At 41.2% G+C, this 23,823-nt stretch overlaps 1 protein-coding gene and 1 long non-coding RNA gene across 4 annotated transcripts in view; both read right to left on the bottom strand.

Annotated features, from left to right (window-relative positions):
- Positions 1-23,823, bottom strand: part of RCAN2 (regulator of calcineurin 2) — a 307,939-nt gene that overhangs the window by 182,992 nt on the left and 101,124 nt on the right. The gene's annotated exons all lie outside the window — the stretch shown is intronic.
- LOC138849657 (uncharacterized) lies at positions 13,266-23,361 on the bottom strand. The gene is made up of 2 exons (XR_011388670.1): positions 20,691-23,361; positions 13,266-19,667 (listed from the first exon to the last, which is right to left on the bottom strand). It is a non-coding gene; the product is annotated as an uncharacterized lncRNA (long non-coding RNA).

The following is a 23,823-nucleotide window of genomic DNA, read 5'->3' as shown; positions in this document are numbered from 1 at the left end:
AGTGGAGGATGGCCCAGGTCCTTGGGCCCTGCACCTGCATGGGAGACCAGGAGGAAGCACCTGGCTCCTGGCTTCGGATTGGCTCAACGTGCCGGCCGCAGTGGCCATTTGTGGGGGTGAACCAACAGAACAGGAAGACCTTTCTTCTGTCTCTCTCTCTCGCTAACTCTGTCAAAAAAAATTCCTATTATTGAGCTAGCTGGGTAAGAACTGTTTTCCTGACTGCACTCTAATATATTATGCATAATTTAATATTGCTCTTGAAGACAAACAGTTACCAGTATAAACTAGTAAATATGAAATATCCTTTCAATAAGAACATCTTGATGATGTTTTTAGTCCCACACTTACTGCAATCGTAATTAGCATTTGTGTCTAAGAGAGGACATTGCTGTTACTTAAGAGACCTTTAATTTTTGTTAAATTTTATTGCCATTATGTTTTCACTTTCTAGAGAAAGGTCTCAAAAGAGGGCAAGAGAAATTCAAGCTGAAATTCACAACAAATGATTCTATGAACAAAAATTGTACACATTCTCTGATTCTATCCTTAGAACACATAAAACTTATCTAAGGTGAAATTATTCAAAATAGAAGTTTGCATCTGGAAGATGAACAGAATTCTTGAGAAATGATACTAGGGAACTTTCTGGAGAAATGTAAGTATTCTGTATGGTAAAAAAGGATGTGGGCCGCAACAATATATATATTTGTCAAAATTGTACAGTCAAGATTTTGCAATACAATGTATGCTAAATTTACCCAAAGAATAAAGCTATGTAAAAAAAAAGTCTAGTGGGACATGAGGAGGGAGTGTAGTTTATTTTTTTAAAGAATTATTTATTTATTTGAAAGTCAGAGTTACAGAGAAAGAGGGAGATACAGAGAGAGGGGAGAGAGAAGGGAGGGGGGGGAGAGGGAGAAAGAGAGAGAGAGAGAACGAGAGCTTCCATCCACTGGTTCACTCCCCAAGTGGCTGTAATAGCCAGGGCTGAGCTAGGCCTAACCCAGGAGCCAGGAGCTTCATCCTGGTCTCCCATGTGGGTGATAGAGGTTTAAGCCTTGGGCCATCTTATGCTGCTTTTCCTAGGCCACTAGTGGAGAGCTGGATCAGAAGTGGGGCAGTCAGGACACAAACCTGCTCCATATGGGATACCAAAGACTTGGGCCATCTTCTGCTGCTTTCCCAGGCACATTAGCAGGGAGATAGATTGGAATTAGAGCAGCCAGGAGTTGAACAGGCGCTCATATGGGATGCTGGCATTGCAAGTGGTGGCCTAACCCACTGTACCACAATGCTGGCCCCAGGCCAGGTCACTGTCTTTGTCATTTTGGTTAAAACATTTAAAAGTTAAATGTTTGCATGCTGTCACAAACAAAACAGTTGAAAATATTATCACAGGAAAACAAGAAGAAATTTTCAGGATACTTGATATCAGATAATTATTATTATAGTCAATGTTATATTAATAAGCTTAATGGAAAATATATTTACCTAAAATATTATAATTATTTTCATTAAAGTAGGAGTATCTTGAAGAGAATCCAGGGTGTGGAAGGAAGGTAAATTTCATGTGTCTGATTCTTGTAACACTGTGAAATTGTTTCAGGCCCACCGGGTGACTTCATTCAAAATTATTATTCTGTAAATCATAGAAAAATGGAACACCAAATGTACTGCATGAGCAGGCTATTGTTCCCAATGTGCTTGTGGTCTCTATGGAACACACATTCAAAACCCAAGGCTGAGCCTTTCTAAACAGAAAATCAAAGTCTCCTTTTTTATTTTAAGATTCATTTATTTATTTACTTGAAAGTCAGAATTACAGAAAAAGTGAAGAGAGAGAGAGAGATTTTCCATCTGCTGGTTGACTCCCAAGATGGCTGCTATGGCCAGTGCTGAGCCAGGCCAAAGCCAAAAATCTTTGCCCAGACCTCCCACATGGGTGGAAGGGGCCCTGATACTTGGGCCATCTTCTGTTTTCCCAGGCCATTAGCAGGGAGCTGGATTGGAAGTGGAGCAGCCAGGGCAGGAACAGGTGTCCATATGGGATGCCAGTATCGCAGGCTGCAACTTTACCCATTATGCTACAATGCCTGCCCCAGAAAATCAAATCTTACTACTTTGCTCTACATTAAATAAACTACATTAAATAAAACATGAAGATGGTTCTTGATGGAATGTGACATTTGGAAGTCTCCTATCTTCCATTGTTTTACACAATACATTTTGGTTTTGTTAGGGACCTGCTGTTCACAGTCAAAGGGAATGGGCTTTAGCCTAGAAATGTAAGATGCCTATTTCCCACAACAGAGTGTTGAGTTCAATTCCTAATTTCCCGCCAGTGCAGACCCTGGGAGGCAGCAATGATGGCTCAGGTAACTGGGTTCCTGCCATCCACATGGGAGTCCTGGATGGCATTCCCAACTCCTGGCTCTAGTTCTAGTCCAGCCTTCACCACTGCAGGCTTTTGGGCAGTGAACCAGCAGATGGGAATTTTCTGTCTCTTCCTCCCTCTCAAATAAATACTAGGAACTAAAATAACCAGATAAACTGTGATTGCCACAACTGCTTTACAAAAGTCCAGTTGAGACACATTAACCTCATTTTTGTAGGATTACTAGACTGAAGGAATGTTCTAAGCTGAGTGTTCAGAACAACTTCACATAGACAACCAAGAAGTAGGAAGAAGAAAAGTGAGTAATATTGGCACCTGAAGCAGGTAGTTAGCTTTGAAAGTATATTGATATTGGGGAAGTTGCTTTTACTCCCAGTTTCCTGATAAGTGAAACAGAGATACTAACAACTCCCTTGTACGAGGTTGCATGAGAAAATGTATATAAAGTCCCCAGCAGACCATCTAGATGCCAAAGCAGCTAAATGAGTGGCAACAGGGATAAGACTACTTCAGGGCAGCCACATTCTACGCTTCAAATATTGAGAGCAAGAGCTAACAAGCTAATGGACAAGGTTCTTATTTGATCTTAAGGTCCAAGGTGGGCTGGATGACAGCGGAAGTTGGCAGATTTACAGTCACAAAGTTATTGATTAGCAGAAAACGCCAACTCAGAGTATTGTAGGAGCCTGAAGGATGGTGATACAGAGAGGATGACACCGTGTTCATGGTTGACACAAAGGTGGGGAGTTCAGGGAGGGCGGGACATTTGAAAATGGTGCATAGCACTTTGCTCATTAACTACTGGTTGAATGAATAAGTGATAAAAACATTAAGATTTTTTTTTAAAGATTTATTTATTTTACTTGAAAGTCAGAGTTATACAGAGAGAGAAAGAGAGGCAGAGAGAAAGAGGTCTTCCATCTGCTGATTCACTCCCCAATTAGTTGCAACGGCCGGAGTTGCGCCGGTCCGAATCCAGGATCCAGGAGCTTCCTCTGGGTCTCCCATACCTGTGCAGGGGCCCAAGGGCTTGTGCCATCTTCTACTACTTTCCCAGGCCACAGCAGAGAGCTGAATAGGAAGTGGAGCAGCCAGGACTCGAACCAGCACCCATATGGGATGCCGGCACTGCAGGCAGCAACATTACCCGCTACGCCACAGCACTGGCCCCAAACATTAAGATTTTAAAAGCTCCAAAAAACTAAAAGATAAATCAAATGACAACAGGAATAATGTCAACATTTGCCAATTGGTGGCAATTTCACCTGACAGAAATAAATGCAACAAAGATATGATGCCATCAATTACAAGCTTAATAGGCAACCTTGTGATGTGGTTTAAAAAATTTTTTTATTTAAGCCATGTCATTAGATTCAGGGACCAAGTAGGCTTCTTGGGGTTGGCAATGGCACAATCCTTGAAATTGTCATCAGAGTCTCAAAAATCTACTCTAGGGCATGCAAGTCAAGGCACTGATAATTCAATGAATGGAAAAGAAAGATTTACTGGAAACACAAATGCTGACTTCAAATATTTAAAAATCTGAAGCACTGTCACATAAAAGATGAATTAGCTTTATTAAACCGAGCAAGTATTAATAGAAAGTCTGTTATTTACAAAGTGCTCATCTACTCATTTTACAAATATTGATTGGCTGCCTCTTCTGCGCCAGGCACTATTCCAGGTGCTGGGGATAGTGTCACCGGCCCGATGAAGCTGGCACTTACTGGACCCTAGGTCTTTCCCTTAGGTGCCAGGCACTTTCCTTTCTTGATCTTCATCAAGCTTCACAATAATCACATGAAGTGTAAGTACTGTTGCTATTCTCACTTCACAAATGAGGCAACTGGGGTGCAGGGCAGTTTGTGTAACTTCTCCAAGTCACAGAACTGAGAGCTAGGGGATGGGCCAGATACTGGTGGATGGAGTAGACAGTCAATAAGAAGCAAGCACAGGAGTGGCCATTTGGTCTAATGGTTAAGATGTCCACATGCCATAGCAGAGTGGCTGGGTTTGAGTCCTATGTCTGGCTTCTGACTAAAACTTCCTGCTGAGACAAACTCTGGGAGGCAGTTGTAATGGCTCAAGTAGTTGGGTTCCTGCTACCCATATGGGAGACCTGAATGGAGTTGCCAGAGCCTGGCTTCCGTCAGGCCCAGCCTCAGTTGTTGCAAGCATTTGGAAAGTGAAGCAGCAAACAGGAACCAATTCCTTGGCCCCCTACTCTCCCCACCTTTCCCTTCCCGTGTGTGTGTGTGTGTGTGTGTGTGTGTGTGTGTCTCCCTCTCAAATACAGTTTTAAAAGGTAAGCAGAGAGAATCACTGTGTAAGTAAATAGTGCAAGGATGAAACTATATGGGTGTTTACTCTCACACCTCAAAATGTAGTGGGATATTTATTCTTTGTTGCTCCATAAATGAGATAAAGGTAGGTTATAATACAATTAAAGACAGTAAATTTTTCCCAACAGTAAGTGGGCTTCATCAAAAAGTAGTGAACCCTGTCTTTGAATATGTTAAAAACAAAACCTGTTTGGCTATCTGTTATGATTATTGTAGGGAACTGCTGAATTGGGAACAAAACCAGATCAATGGTTCAAAGAGCTTTGGGGCTGGCCCCATGGCTCACTAGGCTAATCCTCCGCCTGCGGCGCTGGCACCCCAGGGTTCTAGTCCCGGTTGGGGCGCCGGTTCTGTCGCGGTTGCTCCTCTTCCAGTCCAGCTCTCTGCTGTGGCCCGGGAGGGCAGTGGAGGATGGCCCAAGTGTTTGGGCCCTACACCTGCATAGAAGACCAGGAGGAAGCACCTGGCTCCTGACTTCGGATCGGCACAGCGTGCCGGCCGTAGCAGCCATTTGGGGGGTGAACCAATGGAAGGAAGACCTTTCTCTCTGTCTCTCTCTCTCTCACTGTCTAACTCTGCCTGTCCAAAAATAAAAAAAAAAAAAGAGCTTTGGGTTTCATAAAAAAATACCAGTGGAAAATTGGTAAATGCCAACACAAGCATAGCAAATTTTTATGTTTCTAAGTACATTAACAGAAAACCCAATAAGTACTATAATATCTTTTTATTAAAGAAAGGTCATTTTTAAAGGAATCGGCAAACAAACAAAGATGTCGTATCACAATTAAGGGTTCTTTGGGTTAAGTAAATTTGGTTTTATGCGAGTTTCCTAACATTGGCCTTCCTTTTGCAATTTTGCAACAGACCATCAAAAATGTCATTATGGGCCTGAAATAGGACAGAGACAGGAATTTTAATATAACCAGATGACCTTTAAGTTCTTCCCAATGTTTTAAAAATGTTTGTGTGTTATTAAAATTTAGTATACTGTTGAAGTGTGTGGTTTCAGAGTTGGTACCCATAAACTTAAAGCCAAGGCTCAAACTAGCTATGGGCACACTATTGAAAGTTTCTGAACTTGAGTTTTTGCTCCTATGATAACTGGATAACAGTATCACTGATTGCTATTGTTTGGATGTGGTTGCTTTTGAAAGGTTCAAGTGTTGGATGCTGGATACTCAACGTGGAGGAGTTGAGGTGGCGGAACCTGTAAGAAGCAGGGCCTGTTGGGAGGTAGTTAGGTTACATCATAAGGTACTGCCCTTGGAAGACCTTGATGTAGTTCCCACGAGACCCCAGCTGGTTCTTGAGAGAGTGGGTTTTTATAAAGTGAAGCCAATCCACATGCTCGACCTCTTCTATACAGGCTATTTCCCTTCCTGGTACTCTGGACTGTCATCCCATCTCAGACTTTCAGCCTCCAAAACTATGAGTTAAAAAATCTCTCTTTTCTGTATCATGTACCTAGCATCATGTAAACATAAAGTGGACAAACACACTGATCATGTAAAGAATTTACTGAGACAATATAGATGAAGCATTTGGTGCAGTGACTGGCATGTAGAAACTGTTCTAGAAAAGTGATAGCTGGAATTACTCTTTGACAGAGCTGTACAGAGGAAATGGTGGAGTGAAGGACATTTTTTATGGTTAATGATGCCATTTCCACAAAGGAATAGATCATCTTATTTAGCATATAATACTCGTTCCCTACCTCGTATAGCCAGGGCAACAAACAAATGTCACAACTAGTTACTCAGAGGATGATTTTGTTTCCCTTCCTGTATCATTACTTCTTGTTTTAGACCTCTGTTCTCTACTCTCTCAAGCACTTACCTACTTCTCTGTAGAATGTCCAGTCACATGCTGTATCTCTTACATTTTGGAGACCTTTTAATTTTCCCTTCCACCTTCCAGCTTGCTTGTCAGTCTACTGATGCACTGCTTCCCTTCCGTCCTCCCAACCCCTGCCTTCCATTGTCAACATGATGAATATTCTCAGCAAACTTTTAGAGAAAACAAGAACCTTTAGCATTTACACCAGCAAATGCCGCTCTATTTCTTTCCTAGGTAATAGATCATATCCGAATGCTGTGGAAACTTATGTCTTAGGCCTCTGACTTAAAGACTGAAAGCACAAGTAATGTGAAAGATGGCTGGTATTTCAAAGTTGAACTCCCAGTCATTTCTCCACAGCTCATTCTTTGTAACAATACCCAGCAGTATCTATGCAAAAGAATGCATTTGTTCTACCAGCAGCTAGTGCTTCTCTTGTTTGGTCAGGAAGTGATCCTGTGATGTCATCAACAGTGATCAGATTTAATGCTTTGACAGGTGCCGACCATCCTATAATTCAAGAACTGTATTCTTCACCAGCAGTAAATCTGGACAAAACAGAACTGAAATAAGATCTGTATACAAAGGTCTTAACTGAGCGACGTCAGTGGAGCTCCTATGATTTGGCATTTGTGTAAACTAAGATGTACTGAGTAAGTCCTGAATTAATTTTCATTACTACCTATGCCAGTTCCACATTTATGACTTATCAGTTCAAAATGTGGCTGGCCAGGCTACAGGAATAGAAGCGTAAAGTGCTATAATTGCTGAACACAGTAGAATAGATAAAGAACGGGCCTAAAAGGTAGGACATTAGGGCATTCAGGCTCATGCTGGAGGTTTCTTATTATAGACACAGGTTATATCTAAGCAACTGTGCAGTTTCTGAAAATATTAGCAGATCTTCACTAACTGCCATATTTCTATAATTTTTATTCATGCCCTCTATTTTTTTGCCTTTTAAACTTTTTATATAAAAGCTAGATCTCCTTCTGTATATGAAGATAATTGAAGATGAGTCTTGGTGAAGAGTGGGATGGGAGAGGGAGTGAGAGATGGGATGGTTTGCAGGTGAGAGGGTGGTTATGTGGGGAAGGGTCGCTGTAGTCCAAAAGTTGTACTTTCAGAATTTATATTTATTAAATAAAAGTTTAAAAACACAATACAAATAAATAAAAGCTAGATCTCATGGGGAGACGTGGGGAGCTTCTGAGCAAAGGGAAGACAGGATCTACCTTAATTTTTAATAAGATGCTTCTCACCATTAGGGTCAGAGAAGAAGGAAGGAAGACCAATTAATAGGTTATTAGAATAATCCAGGTGATCAATAACAGTGGCTTGTCTGACCAGGACGGAGGCAGTGAAGTTAGTAAGAAACAATAGGGACCATTTATTTTGAAGGAGGCACGAAAGGAATTTATTAACAACCTGAATGAACAGTGTAAAAAGAATAGACGAGTCCTATGAAATCATTTCAAGATTGTACCATTGGCAACTACAAGGAAGAGTTGGCTGTTTCCTGAGAAAGAGAAGATAGGGCAGAAATAAGATGTTGAGGTGGTAATAGGATGGTAGTGGGGATAGACTATGAATTTTGTTTTTGACTCACCAAGTTTGAGATGCCTTGGCATCAAGTAGGCATGCCAAATAGTATACAACGATCCAAGCTGTGGGTTCAGGGGAGCCATCAAGGCCAAAGACAAGCAGTAGTGTACCATCACTGCATCTATAGTGCTTAAAGACATGGGATGGAGTCAGAGAGAAAAAGAGAGGAAAAGTAAGATGTAAAGCTGAAAAAGGCCCACGAGAGTCTCACAGGCATGGAAAGCCAAGACACGGTGGCAAAAACAACCTAAATTTTGGTTGAATACTGTAATCAATACACAGTTATTCTTAAGTGTTGAAACTTAACTGAAAAGTGATCACTGTTAAATATAAGAGTGGGAATAAGAGAGGGAAGAGATGTGCAATTTGGGACATGCTCAAGCTGACTTACCTCAAACAGTAGAGTTAGAAACATACCAGGGGATTCCAATTCAATCCCATCAAGGTGGCATGTACCAATGCCATCTCGCTAGTCCCAGTGATCAATTTCTGTTCACAATTGATCATAATGATAGGACTAAGAGCCAAAGGGATCACATAAACAAGACTAGTGTCTGCGAATACTAGCTGATAGAATAAAAAAGGGAGAGAACGATTCAACATGGGAAGTGAGATACACAGCAGACCCATAGAATGGCAGATGTCCTAAACAGCACTCTGGCCTCAGAATCAGCCCTTAAGGCATGCAGATCTGGCTGAAAAGCCCATGGGAGTATTTCAGGCATGGAAAGCCAACACACTCTGGCAAAAAAAAAAAAAAAAAAAAAAAAAACACCACACACAACAACAACAACAACAAACAGCAACAAACACCAAACACCTAAATGAAAGATCTCTGCAAGTGAGATCCAGTGGAAAGAACAGGTCAAAGAAGGAGGTACCTTTCTCTTCATGAAGGGAGAAAAGAGAACTTCCACTTTGACTAGACCTTGTCTAAATATGATCAGGGTCGGTGAACTCAAAAGGCCTCCATAGCCTTGGCAACTCATGACAAGAGCCTAGGGTGATTACTGATGCCATATACAAGAGTGTCAACTTGTTAAGTCAACAACAGGAGTCACTGTGCACTTACTCCTCATGTAGGATCTCTGTCCTTAGTGTGCTGTACATTGTGATTTAATGCTATAACTAGCACTCAAACAGTATTTTTCACTTTGTGTTTCTATGTGGGTGCAAACTGTTGAAATCTTTACTTAATATATGCTAAACTGATCTTCTGTATATAAAGAGAATTGAAAATGAATCTTGATGTGAATGGAAGGGCGAGGGAGCAGGAAAGGGGAGGATTGCAGGTGCGAGGGAAGTTATGGGGGGGGGGAGCCATTGTAATCCATAAGCTGTACTTTGGAAATTTATATTCATTAAATAAAAGTTAAAAAAAAAAACCTAAATGAAAGATCTTGGTGAACAAGACCCCAGTGGAAGGAACAGGCCATCAAGGAGGGAGGTGCCTTTCTCTGAAGGGAGGAAGGAACCTCAACTGTGATATGGCCTTGACTAAACAAGTTCAGAGTTGGTATACTCAAGGGGCTTCCATAGCCTTGACAGCTCATGGCAAGAGCCTCAGGTGATTACTGAGGTCATAAATAAGAGTGTCAATTGTTAAATCAACAACAGGAGTCACTGGGCACATGCACCCCACATAGGATCTCTGTCCTTAATGTTTTTTACTATGAGAGTTAAAGATAACACTACTAGTGGAACAATATTCTATACCTTGTGCGGTTGTGTGAGTGCAGTCTGTTGAAATCTTTGCTTAGTATATACTAAGTTGATCTTCTGTATATAAAGATAATTGAAAATGAATCTCGATGAAGAGTTGGATGGGAGAGGGAGTGGGAGAGGGGAGGGCTGCGGGAGGGAGGGAGGTTGGGGGGGGAGCCACAACAAAACAAAAGTTGCACTTTGTAAATTCTCATTTATTAAATTAAAAAAAAGATCTAAAGCTGAGTCCCAGCTCTTCAACTTGAGGATGGTGAAAATCAGGAAGAAACACAAATGATGTGGAGTCTCAAGAACCAGGCGAAAGAAGTGCTTCAGCAAGGATGGAATGATTTGTTGCATCTCAGGCTGATCTCTTAAATATTCAAAGTCAATTTACAAATGTAATCAGATTCTTGTACTCCTTTCAAAATTTAATAACATATGTTTATTAATTACACGTTTCAAATCAAACTTTCAAGCTAATTTGCCAGAAACTCTAATATGTCAGACTGTTTCAAATACCTTTGATAACAAATAAGCACAAATAAAAACAACAGTCATTAGCTATATTCTTAGTACAAAAGGATTAGGCTATGGAAGTGGCTCATTTCATCATCTCTCTGCTCTTTTTAAACAACTTCTGTGGGTTGCAAAGTCATTTTCCCAATCTGAGTGGAAACACTGACCCTATCTCCATGACCACACGGCTTAAATCAAAGATTCAGGATGAGAGTACAATTATTTATCTGTTGAATGCAATTCCAAGATATAGGATAAGGCTACTGCACATCTCAAGGCTGATTCTACTCAAATCTAGAAAAAGCTGGTTCCTTTCCAGTAGTTGAATTCTATGTGCTCCGTCAGCAGAAGACACCACATCTGTGCCTTCCAGATGGGGTTTGGCTTCATAGTCCTGCAAATCACACATTTTCTGGAACATATTTCAAGTTTTACCATCATACAGTTTTATAACCTTATTTCAATATTCTATTGCCTAATTTAGATAGTAGATATTCTGCACCTTCAAGTTGCATTTAATTTCTTTCACCCTTCAATTAGATTCAACTTATGTCTGCTATGTGATTGAATGATGTATTCTGTTCATCTTTTCTTACCTGAATCATGGTCATAATTCCAGCATCAGTTTTATTAACAATAGAATATTGAAATTTAGGTCCATGGAAGCAGTGTGACCAAGAACATACTGAAATGCCTAACGTCGGGAGCTAATCCCTAAGGGTTGGTAGAGTGGTGCTCAGGGGGTGGTGCAGTTGGCTCAGCGTTTAAGGTACCACTTGAGAAGCTCATATCTCATATTGGAGTGCCTGGTTCAAAGTCCGCCCTCCTCTGCTTCTGATCCAGCTTTCTGCTTCTGTGAGGCAGCAGATGACGGCACAAGTATTTAGGCTCCTACAGCTCCTCTGGAGGGCTAGGAACAGAGTGCTCGGCTCCTGGCTTTGGCTTGGCCCAGCCCTGGTAGCTGGGGGCATTTAGGGGAATAAATCAGTCAACAGAAGATCTCTCTCTCTCTTTTACTCTCTCTCTCTCTCTGCCTTTCAAATAAAAAAAAGAAAGCAAGTTAAATTTTTTTAAAAAACTGACTGTTGCCTGGAACTGTGAAGGATCCACAGGCTCTCCTTAGCTGTGAGTATTCCATACAAGAGTCACAGCGTTGGCAACGAGGCCAGAGGAAACCACCACGGAGCACTGAGAAAACTCATTCACCCCAAAGAAATTTATTTGGCATTTACCGTTTGCCTGACACTGTGCTAGATGCTAGGCAAGGCTGAAATCCAGCTGTCCAGTGGCATGGTCCTGCTGGTAACTTGCAGCTGGTGTCTATTTTGATTGGTCAGTACATGTCCCAAATACATTGTTATATATCGTGAATATTTTCCACAATGTTAAAGATACTAAACAGAATCTATTTCTATCTTCCAGGGTCTTTCTGATTGTTTTTATTATTTCAAAGAGGCATCTATCTCTTCTAGTCCCTACTGAATCAATCTTGATAATCAAATAGTAACCGTAACCTAGAATACAAACAGTGGAAGTTACTATGTTTAAAAAAAAATCTCCAGCCTATCTCCATTTATGTGACACTCCAAAACGAATGTGCTGATAATGATGGAAGACAGATCAGTGGCTTCCAGGAAGCTATGATACAACTGTTCTCTCTCAGGATTGTGATGACACAATTCACATATGATACAATTTCATAGTGCTCATGCACACACACACATACACATGCAGAGTATTTATAAAAACTGATGAAACCTGAATAAGTCCTGAAGTCCAGTTATTAGCATTACTCCAAAGTCAATTTCCTGGTTTTGATGATGTATTACGCATGGTTAGTAAGGTGTTACCTTTGTGAAAGGGAGTGAAGGATGGCTCTATGCTATTTTTGCAATTTGTTGTGAATATAGTTGTTTTACAAAATACTTTGAGCAGAAAAAGTTGGGAGTAGGTATTGTGGAGCAGAGGGTTTAGCCACCACTTGGGACACCTGTATCTTACATTAGAGTGCCTGAGATTGATGGGATGGAGTTTGTGGCTCCTGGCTTCAGTTGGCCCAGCCCTGGCTATCGTGAGTATGTGAGAAGTAAAGCAATGAGTAGAAGATCTCCCCCTCTCCATCTCCCTCTTGCCCTGTCATTCCACCCTTCAAATCAATCAATCAATCAATCAATCAAAAATATATTATTTTAAATGGACTCTTTATATGTTAAACAATAAATTCTCTAAAAGTCAGCTGTTTCTGTCCCAAAATTAGCCAACAATGAACGTGTGGTTTTGTTCATCTCCTAAGACATGCATCCTCATTCAGCTCTGAACTTACCACCAACACATATTTATTTAACATCTTTCATTCATAAAATTAACATGTGCAAAAATCTTTTAAGTTCTGAGTTCTCCAAGAATAGGCTGATATCCTACAGGTAAAAAGACTCATTAATGTGCATGAACAATAAGCACATTCATCAGCATGGCTTATGATAGCAGAAAACTGGAATCAATCTAAGTATTAGATGCGTAACATTTTAACTACATTTGAGCATAAACAGAATTAACAAAATGAAAACAGGTAAAATATTATCATAGAAGAATACTTAGTAACTTGGAAAATGGCCTTCAATGCTTTGCTAAGTGAAGAAATTTTCTTAACAGCCTAAACAGTTTTATATACATATATGTGAAAACACACATACACATTTGCAAAATGATACTTCAAAATGAAAAAAATGAAATTAAAAGAAAAGTTGACTATTTGAAATCTACATATAGTAGTATTCATCATATTTATTTTGAATGAACTTTTTGAAGATCTCTGGATTTCAAAATTTTTTGCATCAATATAAACTTATCTTTTAATTCCATTTTTCATGAACTGCTTGGAATACCTTTGTATTTATGGATTTGCATACATGAGTAGATATGTGTGTGTGTGTGTGTATACATTTGCCTACAGAAAGAATAGGTATTTAACATAGAGATTTTTCTCTGCATGATGGTATTACACGTTAACTTTCTTCTTTTATCTAAAAATATTAAATGTCTACAATGTCTATTTATTATACTTGTAATAAGCTGAAAACACAACACATCTTTTACAATTAAGTTCCTTGTAGAACAGTGTTTCTGTGGGAAGTAGGTCCTGAAGATGTTCTCACAGTGTCCCATGACTACTGCTGTGAATGTTCACATCAGAATGCTAACATTAAGATAGTAATAGGCAGGATGCCATGGGTTCACAGACCCCTGGAGAGGAGACAAGTTAAAAAAAAATAGATAGTCATGGGATATGTTATGGCTCACCTGAATGACCATGGTACATCAAAGCTGCCCTCCGCCCATATTTGCATTTGTTTTTTATTTTTTTTACCTATTTTTTAAAAGATTTATTTACTTATATGAAAAGATAATGAGAGAGAGAGAGAATGTTCTATCTACATGTTTACTCCCCAAGTGGTCACAACAGCTGGAGCAAGGCCAATCCAAAGCCAGGAGCCAAGAGCTTCTTCCAGGTCTCCCACTTAGGTGCAGGGGCCGAAGTACTTGGGCCATCCTCTGCTGCTTTCCCAGGCACATTAGCAGGGAGCTGGATTGGAAGTGGAGCAGCTGGGACAGGAACCTGCACTCCTATGTGATACAGGTGCCACAGGTGGTAGCTTTACCTGCTACACCACATTGCCGGGTCCTGCATTTATTTTTTATGCCTACAAGGTGGGTAAACACTACTACTCTAATTCCCACAGACTAATGACAAAAGACACGGAGTCCGTTATAACAGACAACGTCTTCCTGGCTTTGAGAGAACACAGCCCACTGCACAGATTGATGCCTGCAGAATTTCCAGGAGAGTAAGCTGTAGAACATCAGGCAGGATACTCTCTGCCCCACCCACAAGGCAATCAGTGATTTCACACCAGAGGAGCCTCATCCACTGCAAGAACTAGTGCTTCGAGGCGTTCATTTTTCATTTTCAGTTGTAATTTGGTTTTGCTCTTATAGATACACAGAGACAATTGAATCCAGCAAGTGTGTGCCTGTTATGTCTGTGTTGTACTCATTGAAATAGCATGTTGTTAAACAAATATAATCAACTAGAATCCACGAAAATCCTTTTCCTTTTTGCAGTGTCTGCACATTCCGCAAGTGGCTGAAACCGCTGCTGTTCTCTGAGCACGGTTCAGGGCCTTCAGAAGTTACATAAAGGCTCTGAGGGCTCCATGGTGTCACTGAAACTTGTGCACTGATGCTCTCAACAGGATGTCACCAATAGATAAGTGGATCATGTTGTTAAGTTATTTGCAAACACAATTTTTCCCTAACAGAAATTATCTTAAGACTTGTGTTAGGTTGACCAGCTGACCAAAACTCTTTTAATGTAAAATGTCCCTATGGTGGGTATTGTGGTACAGAGGGTTAAGCCACTACTTGAGAAAATTGCATCCCATATCAGAGTGCTGGGTCCAGTCCTAGCTACTCTGCTTCCGATCTTGCTCCCAGATAAAATATTTGCAAACTATTCATCAGGTACAGGATTAATATCCAGAATACATGTGGAACTAAAAAAACTCATCAGCAATAATAAAAAACAAAGAATCCAGTTAAGAAATGGGCAAAGGATACGAACAGACATTTCTCAAAAGAGGAAATACAAAAGGCCAACAAATATATAAACAAATGCCCAAAACCAGTTCACATCAGGGAAATGCAAATCAAATCCACAGTGAGGGGTCCTCTCACTCCAACTAGAATGTTTATTATCTTTTTTTTTATTTTTATTAATTTTTTTTGACAGGCAGAGTGGACAGTAAGAGAGAGAGACAAAGAGAAAGGTCTTCCTTTGCCGTTGGTTCACCCTCCAATGGCCACTGCGGCCAGCACGCTGCGGCCAGCGCACCACGCTGATCCGATGGCAGGAGCCAGGTACTTATCCTGGTCTCCCATGGGGTGCAGGGCCCAAGCACTTGGGCCATCCTCCACTGCACTCCTGGGCCACAGCAGAGAGCTGGCCTGGAAGAGGGGCAACCAGGACAGAATCTGGTGCCCCGACTGGGACTAGAACCCGGTGTGCCGGCGCCGCAAGGCAGAGGATTAGCCTAGTGAGCCGTGGTGCCGGCCTAGAATGTCTATTATCAAAAACAAAAAGTAGCAAATGCTGGCAAGGATGTGGAGAAAAGGGACCCCTTAAATATTGTTGGTGTGATTATAAATTAATACAGTCATTATGAAGATTCCTCAAAAAACTAAGAATAGATCTACCATATGGCTAGCTATCCCCCTTCTGGGAATATATCCAAAGGATTGACTTCAGCATATAACAGAGATGGCTACACTCCCTGTTTATTGCAACACAATTCATAACAGCCAAGACACAGAATCACCCCAGGAAGCCTCCAATGGGTGAGTAGATAAAGAAAATGTGTTGTATACACAAAATGGAATAGTACCAGGCTATAAGAATGAAATTTTGATATTTGCCACAAAATCGATGGATTTGGGGGGAGCATTTTGATAGGTGAGTTAGGCCAGACACAGAATGACCAATAGTGCATGCTCTCTGTCTCATATATAGATTTTTTTTAAATGGTCAATGCGAACTTAGAATAGTGATTATGAGAGGCAGGGGAAGGTTGGGACAGGGGCAATAGTGAGAGACTGGGTAACAAGAGCCAAAAGCCAGTTAGATATAAGTAGTAGGCTGGGTGCTCCATGGAACAGAGAGTGACTGCAGTTCACAATAATGGATTATGTGCAGTACAGGAGCTGGAGGAGAGGAGCTGGTAGGCTCCAAAGGTGCAGGAGGTGGTGTGGTGGGGATGCTGCTTGCCTGGTTTGATTGTTTTACACTGTGTACTTCTGTTGAAATTTTGCATTGTTCCCCAAAAGCTGTACAAGTATTACCTATAAGTTAAATTTTTAAAGATAAAGGAAAAAATACACATTGCTGAATCCTATCCTAAACTACCATATTAGAATCTCTGGGAAAGGGCATGGGATTCTGAATTTTGTAACGTTTCCCAGTGATTTCCATGCACACTATTCAGAGCCTCATAGATCCAGTATCTCCTTTCTCCAATCTGTGATTCCAGTGTGGGCCAGGACAAGTCCAGTCTTGTGTCTTTCTGCCTTGTTTTGGGGACAAGTGCCCTTTGGGTATTTGTCACAGTCTACAAAGTTCTCCTCATGGTTTGAATTTGGGATACAGCTGCCTTCCTCTAGGGAGTTTCTTTGGATTTTTTTTTCCAAATAAGCCTACCCTTCCTTGGAGGGCTAATTGTCAAGGTATTGAAAAAGTCAAAGGAAAAAAGTATATGAAATGTTGCCGCTTGGAGTCCCAGCTGCTCCACTTTCAATCCAGCTCCCTGCTAAAGGCCTGGGAAAGCAGCAGAAAATGGCCCAAGTGCTTGGACCCACATGGGAGACCTGGAAGAAGCTCTTGGTCCTGGCATCAGCCTGGCCCAGCCTTGGCAGTTGCAGCCAATTAGGGAGTGAACCAGCAGATGAAAGACTTCTCTCTCTGTGTCTGTCTTTCCCTCTCTCTAACCCTTTCAAATAAATAAATAAATCTTTTTTAAAAAGATGCAGTTTGAAAATGAATCTTGATGTGAATGGAATGGGAGAGGAAGCAGGAGATGGGAGGGGTGCAAGTGGGAGGGAAATTATGGGGGGGGGAAGCCATTGTAACCCATAAACTGTACTTTGGAAATTTATATTTACTAAATAAAAAAGAAAGAAAGATCCCCAGTGGAAAGAACAGGTCAAAGAAGGAGGTACCTTTCTCTTCATGAAGGGAGAAGAGAGAACTTCCACTTTGACCATGACCTTGTCTAAATATGATCAGAGTCAGTGAACTCAAAAGGCTTCGATAGCCTTGGCAACTCATGACAAGAGCCTAGGGTGATTACTGATGCCATGTACAAGAGTGTCAATTAGTTAAGTCAACAACAGGAGTCACTGTGCACTTACTCCTCATGTAGGATCTTTGGCCTTAGTGTGCTGTACATTGTGATTTAATGCTATAACTAGTACTCAAACAGTATTTTTCACTTTGTGTTTCTATGTGGGTGCAAACTGTTGAAAGCTTTACTTAATATATGCTAAATTGATCTTCTGTATATAAAGAGATTTGAAAATGAATCTTGATGTGAATGGAAGGGGAGAGGGAGTGGGAAAGGGGAGGGTTGCAGGTGGGAGGGAAGTTATGGGGGCAAAAGCCATTGTAATCCATAGCTGTACTTTGGAAATTTATATTCATTAAATAAAAGTTAAAAAAAAGAACTAGGAAAAGAAAAAAAAGATGCAATTAGTTATTTAGAAAAATAGGTAATGTTGCCAGTAAATATTAAGAATGATGCATCTATAATTGATCATAATGATAAGATTAAGTGTCAAAGGGATCACATAAACAAGACTAGTGTCTGCTAATACTAACTGATAGAATTAAAAAGGAGAGAATGATCCAACATGGGAAGTGGGATACACAGCAGACTCATAGAATGGCAGATTCCTAAACAGCACTCTGGCCTCAGAATCAGCCCTTAAGGCATTCGGATCTGGCTAAAAACCCATGAGAGTATTTCAGACATGGAAAGCCAAGACACTCTGGCAAAAAAAAAAAATGACCTAAATGAAAGATCTCTGTGAGTGAGATCACAGTGGAAAGAATGAGCCATCAAAAGAAGGAGGTACCTTTCTCTGAAGGGAGGAGAGAACTTCTACTTTGTGGCCTTGTCTAAATAAGATCAGAATTGGCAAACTCAAAAGGTTTCCATAGCCTTGGCAACTCATGACAAGAGCCTCGGGTGATTACTGACAACATAAACAAGAGTGTCAATTGTTAAACCAACAACAGGAGCCACTGTACACTTACTCCCCATGTAGGATCTCTGTCCTTAATGTGTTGTACTATGTGAATTAACGGTATAACTAGTACTCAAACAGTACTTTATACTTTATGTTTCTGTGTGGGTGCAAACTGTTGAAATCTTTACTTAGTATATACTAAATTGATCTTCTGTATATAAAGATAATTGAAAATGAATCTCGATGAAGAATGGGATGGGAGAGGGAGTGGGAGATGGGATGGTTGCGGGTGGGAGGGTGGTTATGGGGGGAAAAGCCGCTATAATCCAAAAATTAGTTTTAAAATTTATATTTATTAAATAAAAGTTTTTTAAAAAAAAGAATGATGCATCTGAAAATCTGAAGCAGTAAATGTCTAAGTATAAGGAACAGAAATTTGAAAGAGCTGGCTTCAGCTTACTACCTGATATGGAGGCCCTAGGCACTTCTGTGTGCTATTTTAAAAGTATTGCTCTGTGTTTTATATGTCTAGATTAGTATGCATGCATGTATACACATGACAGCTATGTATGTACATATATGCTATATATGTGGTCTCTATGCCACATTTGATCAAAAATAATTTTTAAATATTTATTTACTTATTTAAAAGGCAGAGTTACAGAGACAGAGGGAAAGACAGAGACAACAACACAGAAAGACAGACAGACAGAGATCTTCCACCCACTACTTCACTCCCAAAACAGCTGCAACAGTCAGGGCTGGACCAGGCAGAAGCCAGGAGTCTGGAACTTTATCAGGGCCTCCCACATAGGTGGTGGGAACTTGAGCACTTGGGTCATCTTTTTGCTGCTTCCCTGGGCACATTAGCAGGGAGCCAGATCATAGGTGTAGCAGCCAGGACTCGAAATGGCACTCATATGGGATGCTGGTGTTGCTGGCAGTGGCTTAACACACTATACCATGATGGTAGCCCTTTGAAAAATAATTCTGAAAGCCGAAGTTATCATGTGGTTCTTGACCCTGGATGTGTACGTGTGTGAGTTTAAGGTCTACTGGCCAGATTCAGCTTAGCTAAATATTTTTTCATTACTATTTACCCTTACCTGCTCTCACTGGTGAAAACATACCACATAAAGTGAGCTATTAACAGTAATAAGAGAATTATCAAAAAACAAAACATTTCAGACAAATCTCCCAGGATAATTGTGCAGTGTTTCACAGAGAGCAGGTGTTTGGGCTAGTGAGGAGAGACCTGGCTTCTTATTTGTGCACCGTATGGACCTGAGGTACAGGGATGTAAGCAATGATTACATACACCATGATGGCTTGAGAGGTTAATCTTCCTAATTTCATAACCACTCAATAGTTACATCTAAGGGGTCACATAAAGTAACTTGTTGCAGGTAAAGTAAGTGCCTGTTTGTATTTTTGAGGACCTTCTTACTAAGTTTGTTCTTAAAACCCTATTCCTTGGGTCATCAAAGAAGGAGGTACCTTTCTCTGAAGGGAGGAGAGAACTTCCACTTTGACCATGACCTTGTTTAAATATGATCAGAGTCAGTGAACTCAGGGGGCTTCCATAGCCTTGGCAGCTCATGACAAGAGCCTAGGGTGATTATTGAGGCCATAAACAAGAGTGTCAATTTGTTAAGTCAACAAAAGGAGTCACTGTGCACTTACTCCTCATGTAGGATCTTTGTCCTTAGTGTGCTGTACATTGAGATTTAATGCTATAACTGTGGGGAGCAACTCGGACTGGACTAAGTTACTGGAATTAAGACTTATTCTATGCATCTGCTCTCCCACAATATGGCACTGGAAGAGGAGAAAACAGCTTCTACGCAGCTGCCTCTTGCCAACTTGAGTGATGACCTCCAGGAGCTGATCCTGCTCCTGATTGGAGGAGAGCAGCGTACTCGGCGTGTGGGCAGCCGAGTTGGGATTGGCGGAAGAGGACTATAAGGGAGGAGAGAGACAGCATGCACCAGGAACATCTAAAGGGAACATCTAAGAGGAACACCTGTGCAGCCCCCGAGAGAGCCGGCCGGCGGTGTGCCGCTCCCCTGCAGAAGTGGGGAAAGTGGCCAGGGGGAACCGCCCTTCCACGGAGGTGGAGGGGACGGCAGCCAACCCGGGAAGAACCAGCAGCAAACCCGGGGAGGGCTGAGCAGACGAAAGAACAACGCAGGGTCCTGTGTCGTTCCTCCACGAAGACGGGGAGCGACAATAACTAGTACTCAAACAGTATTTTTCACTTTATGTTTCTGTGTGGGAGCAAACTGTTGAAATCTTTACTTAATGGATGCTAAACTGATCTTCTGTATATAAACAGAATAGAAAATGAATCTTGATGTGAATGGAAGGGGAGAGGGAGTGGATAAGGGGAGGGTTGCGGGTTGGAGGGACGTTATGGGGGGGAAGCCATTGTAATTAATATTCTGTACTTTGGAAATTTATATTCATTAAATAAAAGTTAAAAAAAAAACCTATTCTTGCTAACATGTATCTTTAAGCCAGGTTTAGAGTTCCTTACTAGTTATATATTAAATTCTTAAATGTGGGCTGCAGAAAATTACTCTGGAAATTTAATCGAAACCATGAAATATGAATCCCTGTAATGTAGTTTAGAGACATTATTGTTTGGTATACACCAAGTGTATTGTTTGACTCTCTACCAATTCCTTTCTAACTGTAGTACAAAGAAATTGTTGGGTACTAAATATTGCTAACATGGACAAAGGTTAACCTGGCAGTTAAGTGGAGAGCAGGAAATCTGAATTATAGAACATTGAGCAGACTGCTTACCACATTGCTATATCAACTTCCCCATGGAAAATCTACAGAAAAAGCAAATAACCCAGAAAAAAAAACACTGGCACAGTTCTTATTTCTCTTCCACATACCAGGATAAAGCACTTTCCAAAATTTTGAGCAATTCTTTCTCCTGCAGACAACCAATTATATCCTCATAAATGCATTGCAAAGAATAAACAATAGCAGGGTGCAAATCCTTTTGCAACAAAGATTGGCATTTCAATAAATATAATCTGCAAAGACTCAATCTACAAGTTTACAAGAGGGTTGGGGAGCTTGCATGAAAGGACTTCCATGTGTACTCAATCTAAAAATTAAATATCTTACCTAATTTTCCTAAAGCCACTCCTCCAAATTTCATGACTTCCTGGAAAATATTTCTTGGTCTGTTTGAATTTCTTTCTTAGCCTGCAAATATGTTTATCGAACCAATAAACACTTAGTTTGGTCTGCACTGATCACTGAGCCTTTGTGGCATTAACAATTTTGATGGGATACCAAGGACAGTTATTTGAGTTCTACAGCAATTTAAAGCAAATGTTTTTGTCAGGATTTTTTTCTAATGCTTACCAATGACTCACAGAAAGAAACAGGTCCCATTGCCCTACTTTCAGAAAATCCTTTGCTTTAACATAGGTTGGCTTTGAAAGGTTTGAAAGGCACATTTTCTACTTTGAGTGGCTGCTTCCTTCAGTGCTTCGGCTATAAATTATCAGAGAGCTTTCGGATAAACAACAGCACTTAATTCCTGATATTTATGCTTTATTTGAAAGTATCTGATGTTACAAAACTTAGGCAAATAGTCAACTTTCCCTAAAATGAAAATTACATGATTTTAATTGGAAAGTAAGTACATAATCAGGTGCTGGGGACTTAGCAACAAGTACCCCAAAGCTGGCTCCTTCCAGCCTTTCATTGTCTAATAAAGGTGACAGTGACTGAAACTGACTCCAAAATCCCAACTCTGAGTTCCCGGAGCCTGAGACTGAGAATTACATTGTGTTCCAGTACCTGGAAGGCATTCAGTGGCTATTTTTCCTTGTCAGTCATACCGGTGAGTTGTTTGGCAAAGTAGCCAGAGATGGACAGGGTGTAGGGAAGAGGAAGAGGAACTTCAGGAGGTGAAGCTGGGCATGAAGAACCAGGATACAGCGAGTGCTCCACGTTATTGTCTGCAATAACCAAATTTAGATGGCCAGGTGGAAAGCTGGAATGGTCACGAGTAACAGCAACATACACTGCTGTTTTAACAGAAGTTCATTTATGGGACCGGCACTGTGGTGTAGTAGGTAAAGCCTCTGCCTGTGGCACCAGCATCCCATATGGGTGCCAGTTTGAATTCCAGCTGCTCCATTCCCATCTAACTCCCTACTAATGCATCTGGGAAAGTAGTAGAAGATGACCCAAGTGCTTGAGCCCATGTAGTCATGTGGGAGACCAGGAGGAAGCTTCTGGCTCCTGGCTTCAGATCTACCCAGCTCTGGCAGTTGTGGCCACTTAAGGAGTGAACCAGTGGATGCAAGACCTCTCTCTCCGTCTCTCCCTCTGTTATCTAACTCTGCCTCACAAATATATAAATCTTTGAAACAAAGTTTTTTATTTATTTGAAAGGCAGAGTCATAGATAGACACACACACACACACACACATACAGAGGGAGACAGAGAGACAAGGAGACAGAGACAGAGGCAGAGAGAAATTCCATCTGCTGGTTCACAGCACAACAGCCAAGACTGGGCCTTGCCAAAGCCAGGAGCTGGGGACTCCATCCCCAAGTCCCAGATGAGTGGCAGGGACCCGGGCACATAAGCAGGCAACTGGATGAGAAGAAGAGCAGCCTGGACTTGCATCAGCACTCTGATATGGGATACCTCATCACAGGTGTCACAAGTGGCCGCTTAACTTTCTGTGCCGCAATACTGGCCCCACACTACTGTTTTTTAAACTTGATTTTTCCCATATAGGAAGCAACCACTCATACAGAAAGCTTCTTAGTGGAAGCAAAGCTTTAAAGAAAGATATGATTTAAACATTATAAACAGTTGAATTATGAAGTTCCCGAGGAGAATCCAAGGTTAAGGCCCCCATCTTTCAAAAGCTCGCATTCAAAGCCAGCGCCGCAGCTCACTAGGCTAATCCTCCACCTTGCGGCGCCGGCACACCTGGTTCTAGTCCCGGTTGGGGCGCCATCAGATCAGCGTGGTGCGCCAGCTGCAGCGCGCCGGCCGCGGCGGCCATTAGAGGGTGAACCAACGGCAAAAGGAAGACCTTTCTCTCTGTCTCTCTCTCTCTCACTGTCCACTCTGCCTGTCAAAAAAAAAAAAAAAAAAAAAAAAAAAAGAAGCTCACATTCAAATATTAACAGATATTAACAGTAGGAAGAAGTCACTACTTGGTTTGGAAGGATGAAGGAGCTCCCCTGGTTGTGTGCATACCTGCTTCCTGAGCAAGCACATCATGAAGGAAGAGGATTTTAAAAATACAGGTGGGGCCAAGGCAGAGAATCCCTTTTAAGATAGATAATTACATATAATTTTATTTTGTATACATCAATATCACATTTTGTGACAGTATTAGGGAATTTGTGTTTGTCTAGGTTATTTTATGCCCAACCAGGTTTGGACACCCACAGCTTAACCCACAGCTGTGGTTCTCAAAGTGTGCTACCTGCACCAGCCAATCAGAATCAGCAGCCCCGGGGCTCATGCTAGACGTGCAAATGCTCAGTCCCCATCAGAACTAGGAAATCAGACTCCCTGGAGCGGGACCAGCTGTCTCTGCTGTAACACCTGCCAGGTCAATGTGA

This window comes from Oryctolagus cuniculus, chromosome 5, assembly GCF_964237555.1.
Source record: "Oryctolagus cuniculus chromosome 5, mOryCun1.1, whole genome shotgun sequence".
Classification (NCBI taxonomy): Eukaryota; Metazoa; Chordata; class Mammalia; order Lagomorpha; family Leporidae; genus Oryctolagus; species Oryctolagus cuniculus.
Note: the sequence above shows the minus strand (reverse complement) of the source record. Positions and strands in the feature narration are given on the sequence as shown.